The sequence below is a fragment of the Oncorhynchus mykiss genome, chromosome 6 (assembly GCF_013265735.2).
Source record: "Oncorhynchus mykiss isolate Arlee chromosome 6, USDA_OmykA_1.1, whole genome shotgun sequence".
Classification (NCBI taxonomy): Eukaryota; Metazoa; Chordata; class Actinopteri; order Salmoniformes; family Salmonidae; genus Oncorhynchus; species Oncorhynchus mykiss.
In genome coordinates, this window is record NC_048570.1 from 47,938,572 (window position 1) to 47,947,719 (window position 9,148).

At 44.2% G+C, this 9,148-nt stretch overlaps 1 protein-coding gene across 1 annotated transcript in view; it reads left to right on the top strand.

Moving 5' to 3' along the window:
- LOC118964888 overlaps window positions 1-9,148 on the top strand; it is a 510,365-nt gene that overhangs the window by 212,941 nt on the left and 288,276 nt on the right. The window lies entirely within an intron of this gene.

Below are 9,148 nucleotides of genomic sequence, written 5' to 3' on the forward strand. Positions count from 1 at the left end.
TTCCCGGAAACCACACCCGGGTGTCTGAGAAGACTCTGGGAAACCGCAAAGAGAAATCTAAAGTTGAATCTGAACTTGATCCCTAATTTCCTTCACCTTTAGGGATTTGATTGCACTGGACAGGTAAAAGCACATCTCTCTGCGGGCCTCCACTATATTGCTTTCACCTATATAGATACTATCTACTCAGATCGGTGCTGATGAATTTGAACACAACCTGCACCCAACATGAAGTAATCTCGGACCTGCACCAATGCTGCTGTCCTCCTCCACGGAAGTCTTCTTGGCACCGCCACTGGACTTACGTTTAGCCTACATGACAACAGATTATAGGTCTAATAGCAGATCTAAGGTCAGTGTAGCGTCTCCTAATGCTTTAAGGCTAGGATTTAGTGATAGTAAACTAATCCTAGATCTGTGCCTAAGTAGGCAGAGCATGTGTAAAGGACAGCATATTTCTTACCTTGCCTCCTGTCCTGTTCTTGTTGGTCTCATGTGTCTCTGTTTCATCCTTCATGTTCTCCACTACTTTATTTTGGTCATCCGGGGGATCCTCCCATTTCACGCTCTGGTGGATAAATAAGAGGTCAATATCAGTCCTAGGTTGTGACTTTATGAAACAACTTATTCGCTCCTATTTTAAACAAAACGGCAATAGTGGTCAGATTTCAGGCCATGGATCAAACCAGTGAGACCTATTGCTGTGTTAGTGACCTACTATATTGTTAGTAATTTCTCCTCTAAACTCAAAATAGGCAAATGAACCATACCTTGCTGTCATCTGACATGATGAGTAGCTTATTGTTGTAGGATGTTTAGAGGAAATACTAATACCTCCTTTGAAAAAACGTCAGTGAACCATCGGCAGACAACTGAAGTGAATATGAACGTCCTTGAATTATGCCAAAGCATTGTTGAATACTCGATTCCGATTGGCTGAAGCCAGAGCATTCTTCAAAGATGTCATACACACATGATGTCACAATTAGGCCTAAGTCTAATATCTATATGAATTGTCAATGTCATTAGAAAACAAATCAAAGCTTGTCAAAGTTCTGCCAAACGAAAATATGTCTAAGTGCACGTTTTTGCGTTTAATTTATGGTTTATCATGCATCGTCATTCATCACCATATACAAAAACGTAACTCGCTGCCATCCATTAGCTATAATTCTGAGGTTGTAAAGCTGCAAAACTAGGACGTGCAATAAATTATAACCACTTGCAGAATAATTTCAAATCAAAGACGTTCCGTTGCATAGAGCTGACACGTTTCTTGGCGTCAGGGGACAGTGCCATGGTGCTGAAATGTTTCGAGTCTGGGCAGCACCTGAGACCGCGGCATGGTGCTGAAATGGAGCAGGGCTCAGTTCTATGGATATCTCATGCGGATTTTCCTGCTAGCCTATGTATAACGATACTATAATTACATTATTTTCATCCATCCGTCAACACAAATGGCATGTCAACGTTCCCCAAATAATAATGCAATGAAGCCAAGCCGAGATGTATGGTTCTTCATCCAGAGGACGAAGCACCACTGTATCATCTAAAACCTTCAGAGAGATCCCTTAAAACTGTAGTATAAATTCTCCACGGCTGTTATGGTAGCTAGGTTAATTTAGCGAGACATGGACAAATCCAACACATTGCGTTTCTACTGAGTCCTGCTTAGAGGTGACTGACCGTCATGTTGCTAGTTGTAATGACGCTTTTAAAACAAGAATAGTTATTTGTAATTGCTCTGGGAACTAATTATTGCAGAGCCCAGCTACACATCCTGCTCGCTGGGCTCATTATGGACAGCCAATGAGCAGTTCAGGTGAAAAAGTCGGCCAGATCTCATCCCTATAACATACATGATACTAGGATCCTGTAGCAACCTGCCGGCCTGCACGATCCTCCATGGCACGAATGCTACACGCGCAATATGGTATGCTAACATCCCACAACAATTCCCCAATTGGAATTACTTGCCTAAACTTCCAATCATACTTATTTTCTAATATCAACCATAGTTTCTGCACTTAAGGCAGACTTGCCATTAGAACAAGATGGGATTAGGACAACTGTAAAGCTCATTACACGTAGGCTAAAATGAACCTTACCTGGCTGTCGTCAGCCATTATGTGTAGCCCGTTAATTAAGGCTCTGCGCCTCTGATACTGCAGCTGTTCTGATAGGCTACTGTAGCTGTTCTGATAGGCTACTGTAGCTGTTCTGTAACTGTTAAACTAGTCTAATCGTATCCGTTGGAAACTGGTCAGTGAACCGTCCTCAAACACAATGAACTGATGTCAATATGGACATGAACCTTCACATAAAGATATCAAATACATGACGTCAGATATGCCTAGAGGTATTGTTGACTTATCATAGTGTCACAGTACGTGCTGTTGACAGCCTGCCCCGAAATCAAAAAGGAACATGGATTTTGTGAAATCTGTTGTGAATGTATCAGGAATGTTTTTACAATTATATAACTGCCTTCATTTTACTGGACCCCATGAAGAGTAACTGCTGCAGCTAAAGGGGATCCACAATAAATACAAACCCAATGCACCATGTATCAACTTGTTTTGACATATCACATGGGATATGACAGTTCCTGATTCTGAGATACTGTAAATCAACAGACCTTGAAAGGAGATAAAACATCATCTGTTGATCTATTTCACAGGTTTCTGGTGGTTTCTAAGCATTCTACATGTGTTGGGGAAGGAGGGTGGGATCTCTCCAGAGCATCTAATTACATCAATCATGTCTTGCCATACATGTGATATGAGATAATGTTATGCACCACGTAAATATACATTGCCTAAGGCTGCAGTGCTATACTCCATGGAGACAGTGCTCAATGTTCATTTTACATGATGGATATATGCTACTCCATTTCATACAATCAATCATCAATCAATCAGTACAATTTATTTATAAAGCTCTTTTTACATCGGCAGATGTCACAAAATGCTTATTCCGACACCCAGCTTAAAACCTCAAATAGCATGCAATGCAGATTTAGAAGCACGGTGGCTAGGAAAAACTCTCTAGAAAAACAGGAACCTAGGAAGAAACCTAGAGAGGAACCAGGCTCTGAGGGGTGGCTAGTCCTCTTCTGGCTGTGCCGGTGGAGATTATAAGCGTACATGGCCAGATCGTAAGGCCAGATCGTTCTTCAAGTACTGTAGTTCAAACATTCTTCATAGATGACCAGCAGAGTCAACAAAATAATGTGGTTACAGAGGGTGCAACAGGTCAGCACCTCCGGAGTAATTGTCAGTTGGCTTTTCATAGCCGAACATTCAGAGGTCGAGACAACAGGTGTGGTAGAGAGAGAGAGGGAGAGAGAGAGGTGGGGGAGAGGGAGAGAGAGAGCGAAGATCGAAACAGCAGGTCCATGACAAGGTATCACGTCTGGAGAACACACATGCCTCTTCATGTGATACATGATGGTTGGCTGTGCTAAGTGTTATCTTATGGGTTTGGTGATTGTTCTGTGTGAAGCCGTATTCTGCATTGCATCATGGAATGTGATGTGAAATCCCTGGGCCTATGGCTGTTGAAGATACTCCACTGCCCTTCTCCCCCGATTGCTCAGTTTGGCCTGGCGGCCAGCTCTAGGAAGAGTCTTGGTGGTTCCAGACTTCTTCCGTTTAAGAATGATGGAGGCCACTGTGTCCTTGGGGACCTTCAATATTGCAGAAACGTTTTGGTACCCTTCACCAGATCTGTGTCTTGACACAATCATGTCTCTGAGTTCTATGGACAATTCCTTCGACCTCATGGCTTGGTTTTTGCTCTGACATACACTGTCAACTGTTGGACCTTATATTTTCAACATATAGAAAACATCTCAGAGGGTTGATCTAGCTGCAGATAGCTAATTCTCCTCTATGTGTTTTCCCCTTGCTGCTAATAAGCTCTTACCAATCTAACTAAATTAATAGAGAACATCTGCTTATCTGACAGTCTATGCAGCAACTATTGTATTAGAGTCAAGCTGTGGTTATTTTATTTATTTTACTAGACAAGTCAGTTTAGAACAAATTCTTATTTACAATGACAGCTTAGGAACAGTGGGTTAACTACCTTGTTCAGGAGCAGAACGTCATATTTTTACATGGTTAGCTCAGGGATCTGACCTAGCAACCTTTCAGTTACTGGCCCAATGCTCTAACCACAAGGCTACCTGCTGCCCCAAGTCCTGCCAACTCAAAAACTGCACAATAAATGTGTAACCAAGGGGGAACTAGTGCATTTCTCTGAGAAAATCTGCTTTAGTATTATCAATCTTCCAAAACACTTGAAATTCTTGTAAAATCAATGGCATTTATTTGATCAAATAGACTTTGAAAGGGTAGACATGCAGAAATTCCTCTTGTCAAAAGTCTTGCTGTTACATAAGTAGTTCTTCATGCAGCGTAACAGGTTACAGGTTCTTCTTGGTGAAGCGCCTAAATGGCTTCATCATTGCTGAAAAGACCCTGACAATCAAGGATTGTTTTTTGACAGACTGAGATATGGAGGGAGAAACCTCTCCAACTGGGGGGGAGAGAGATGCAGAATAGTAACGTTGAAAAATAACAAGTGCTATGAGTTTGGTAGGCATACCTATGTTTCTAACACACACCTAAACCAAAACTACAAGCTATAGCAGAGCTCTTAAACATCCTTACCTATGCAATGTCCATCAGTAGAGGGAATCTCAGTCTGTTCCTGGACTGAATGGCAGTCCTTTTTGTTTGCTCTCTTGGAACGCTAACAGAAGAAAGGTAAAGAATATGGTACAGAGAATAAATAAATGGAACACTTCTGAATCCAAGGCAACAATTTAGTGATGAATAAAACATTTATTTAATGTATTTGTCTTATCATAGCCACATCAATAACATCAGCACCTAACTGGAACAAAAAACAAATGCTAACTCCCTGCTATACCTTGAAGTTGATCCTGAGTTTGGTCATTGAAAAGCAAAGGAAGCTCCTTCTTGCTTTCTGCTCAGCCCCCCTCTCCGTCTCAGCCTGGTCTGATGGGTTTGTTGCAGCAGAAGCTGGTCTTGACGCCTCCTTGCATCCCTGTACCAGCTGCTGGGTCAAGGACTTTACCAGGACTCTGTCAAATGCAGGGTCCTGGGAGGACATAGCAGCTTGCAGGGTGTTATAAGAGCCAAACTCCTCCATGAGGTTTTTATGTACACCTCTGAACACCCTTTGGATGTTCAGGTTCTGGGAATATGCGTGTTTCCTGGATAATCTAGATGCAGCACAGAACTCAGACAGGACTTGTCTGATGAGTTGCTGAGATGTTTCTGTCAGATCTGCTGCCTGTTGGGAGGGTCCATCTAGGGCTGAGGGTCTGATCTCCGATAGCAACCTTATCACCAGTATGGTGACAAAACAGATGCCATCATCTTTGCTGGAGTCCATCAAGTACTGCAGTGGGAATGTAGTGGCACTGCTGATGTCCGGGATGATTAAGAGCTCCCTCAGATGGCCAGAGCTGCTGGGGATACACACCTCCTTCTCTTCAATGTCAATACCCTCTCCCTTTGGTACCAAAGAGGTTCCCTTGCTGGTGAAAGACGGAGTGGAGGATCGAAAAGAGACTTTAGCACTCGGTGGTCGGCTGCTGTCAGTCATTGGACTGTTACAATGCAGGGGTTCATCTGTGTGTGCCATCATCTTTGTCTTTAGGTCACTTGTAGAAATCTCTGGCATTTTAGAGTCCCTGGTGTCGATGCAGGAGCTCCTGACGATGGGGCAGGTCAGATCAAAAGGCACTTCGTCAGGGATGGGAGTGCCAGGGAGGTTGATCTCTAACTCACACTCTGACCTAGGACCCTTTGAAGAGCTGGACAAGGAACTACGACCATTTAAAGAAGTGGATAAAGATGAACAGGTTCGAGGGATGTCTTGGCAGACTTGTTCACTGTCATCCTCACTTTTCTCAATCTCCTTCAGCATAGTTCCTACCATATCATTGATCTGAAGGAGCTCCCTGGAATCCTTCATTCGCCCGAAGTTTGAGATTTCACTCTGGATAGCAACCAGGATTTCCCCAAGGGTCTCTTTGGAAGAAGCCATTTCTGTCCTTTCGGATCCGGATGGCTTCAGCCCTGTGAAGAAATCCTTAAGTGTGTTCTTCATACTGACGCAGATGTTCTTAGCTGTTGACCAAAGCTTCTCCTCTGATATTTTAACACTCAATTTAGTATCATCCAGTTGGGAGCCCCCGTGGGAGCACTGTGAAACTCTCCCACTTCTTTCCAGTAGCACAGTGTCAGTGGACTCATTTTTCTGGAAAATAGTCGCCATTCCTTTGACAAAGGTTTCCACTAATCCAGAGGCTGTATTCTCAGAGGACATGGAGGACATGGATTCTGAAAGGACATGGATCTCTGATGGTGAGCTAGATGATAAGCCAGCCTGCAGACTTTTCTGAAGACCAGTATGGCTGATCTGTGTGATAAAGGAATGACTGGATCTCATCAGCACTTTACTCACTGCCTCTTCTGCCTGAGTCTGAAAGTCATTGCTAGAGAGCTTCTTAATGCTCTGAATCAGACTAGTTGAGGACTCTGTGATTCTGACACTCTCTTCTGAGCTCAGTTGAGAATATTGAGTACTCACGCTCAAGTCTTCATTGGGTGAGGGTGACTGGGAAATAGTATAGTCATCAAGCTTTGATAGGACACCATCAACAAACCAACAAGCCTCTAGGGACTCATCAGATGAACTGACAACGGCTAAGGATTTATTCTCCACTTTTGATAACTCTGACTTGTAGATGGAAAAAACACTGCTAAGAACTTCTTGAGTACTGGTATCCAGATTGGAGAGACAGAGAGCTGGTATTGGTTGGCTCTCTCTGGGAACTCTACTGTGTTCGGTGCTGGGTAACTGGACCTCAACAGTTGAAACAGTTGCCTTTTCCAGGGTGTCTGAAGACTCCCGAAGAGAAGCATCCTTAGCCACACCTTCTTCTCGAGCGGCTAGAGTTAAAAGGTCCCTCAGCTTTGCTCGTATACGGCCATAGAGTGTGCCGGCTAGAGAGAAGGTTCTCTTCTGTGAAGACCATGTTTTGTGGTCATTTACAGGAACTGGCCAATCAACTGCTTCACATGTGTCTTCAAATGATGCTATCGTCTCCATGCCTCCCACAAATGCCTTAACAATCACTGTGGCAGTGGAGGTTACAGATGTCAGGGCTGTGCAGCTGGTATTCGGCGGGGCTTCAGTAAGGCTAGGAGCAGCACTAGAAGGCCTAGAGGAAGGAACCATGCCAGAAGAGCTGCTGACTTTCCTTGTAAGGATGGTGCTCACCGCCTTCAGGGCTTTAGACTGAAAGTCGGGGCTAGAGAGGGTCTGAATCTTTCTGGCCACCACACTGGTAGAGGATCCAGTCTCTTTGAGAAAGTGAGTGGTCCCTTCCTTCCCAGATGGACACTCAACATCTAGGTCACATTGAAGATTGGTCAGAAATTTAGACCCCAAGATTGTCATCTTCTTGGCCAGATCCAATAGGATGTTGAAGTCCTGTGCCATTTTGTCCATTGTGCCGACAATGGCCTCCAGCACATCATCGGTCACAGGGTCCATGAGTGGCTCGATAAACCCTACCCACTCTGGCTCAGATGTTTGGCTCTGTAGCTCGGCCAGGATCTGAACCGAGGCTACCCGAATGACCTCCTTGCCTGCTGCTATGTCCTGACTGTCCATAGGGGGGCAACTCCCCGGGCTGGCCTGAATGGCCACTGAGAGGCCAGAGTTAAGCTGGTGTACCACCTCCCCCACGATAGCACAGCTCAACTCGGAGGAGCTGGAGGAGGTGGGGTTGGAGTGACCCTCAACCAGGGATATCAGAAGGCTCTCTTCCGTTACCCCAAAAAGAGCCTTCAGAGGCTCCTCCATGAGGGGAGCCTCTCTAGTTGCAGGCAAGCTCTGCAATGAGGTCTGGGACCTTGAAGATAAACACACAATCACCACTTAAGCCATGCAAATGTAACCAACTGTATCTAATCTGGGTCATTAGTGAGCCTGAAAACCAAATTAGAGCAATGATGGATTACTTCTCATACCACCTTAGTTCTAGAAGCCTAAAAGCCAACTGACACGATTTTTTGCCTGATTTTTATGTTTGTACGACATCAGAATATGATTATTTCTGAAAGGCATGTACCTGATCTATTTATTCATAGATGACTTCATGGCTTACCCAGTTAAAAATGACTTTCACCTGGACCCACCCCCCCAGTGGCAACATTTCTGACCAGAACTTAAAACTACAAGGTGTGAATTCCAAGTTAATAATTTATGATAAGTATGGATCAGGTCTTGCAATTATTATGTTGAAATATTGCTGTGAACATACCTCTTAGGCGAACAGCATGGTGATGAGGTCCTGCGAGTGGATTTTTGGCGGCATCCTGCACTGCCATTCCTCCTCCTCTCCTTAGTCCAGTAGTTCATCTCACTGATCAGCAGCCTTTTCTCTCTCTCATCCAGACCGCCTAAGGAATCCTCAGACCCTGTCAGAGAGCACTGGGATTCTGGGGAGGTTGCCCCACTCCTCAGGTTCACCCCCATGATACGAGCTAGCGCTGGTAGGAGAATGCGGAGGGCTGTCTGGGTCACGACTTTAACAATCTTCAGACACAGCATTGAGAGCTGCTCGAATGTGAGCTATGGCCAACAAACAGAGTAATGTTTTTGTCAATCAAGCAATTCCATGACACCATTCCCTATATAGCGCACAACTTTTGACCAGAACCTTATGTGGAGAGACTTACATTATTTTTCATGCCCTGCTGAATCACTCTCCATTGGCTAGAGAAAAGAAAAGGAAGGAAACATATTTTACCTGCACACTGGTGTTGAGTTAGTGGAGTCACTAGATAGCCATGTCAGGGAAAATAAACGTGTATTTATTTAAGCAATTAGCAAGTCCATGAGATATTTTGTTCTTGATTTACAGGAAGAGTTAGGTGTGTGGTTACAGTGATGTTAGGATTAGGTGTAGTGTTTGAAATCCCATTTGTGGTTAGAAGGTGCACTATGACAATAAATTCAGAGTTGTTGTATGTGAGGTTGGAAAAAGACATGGGACTTGCTCATCAGTTAGACTCCTCAGGAAGGAGAGGAGGATTGG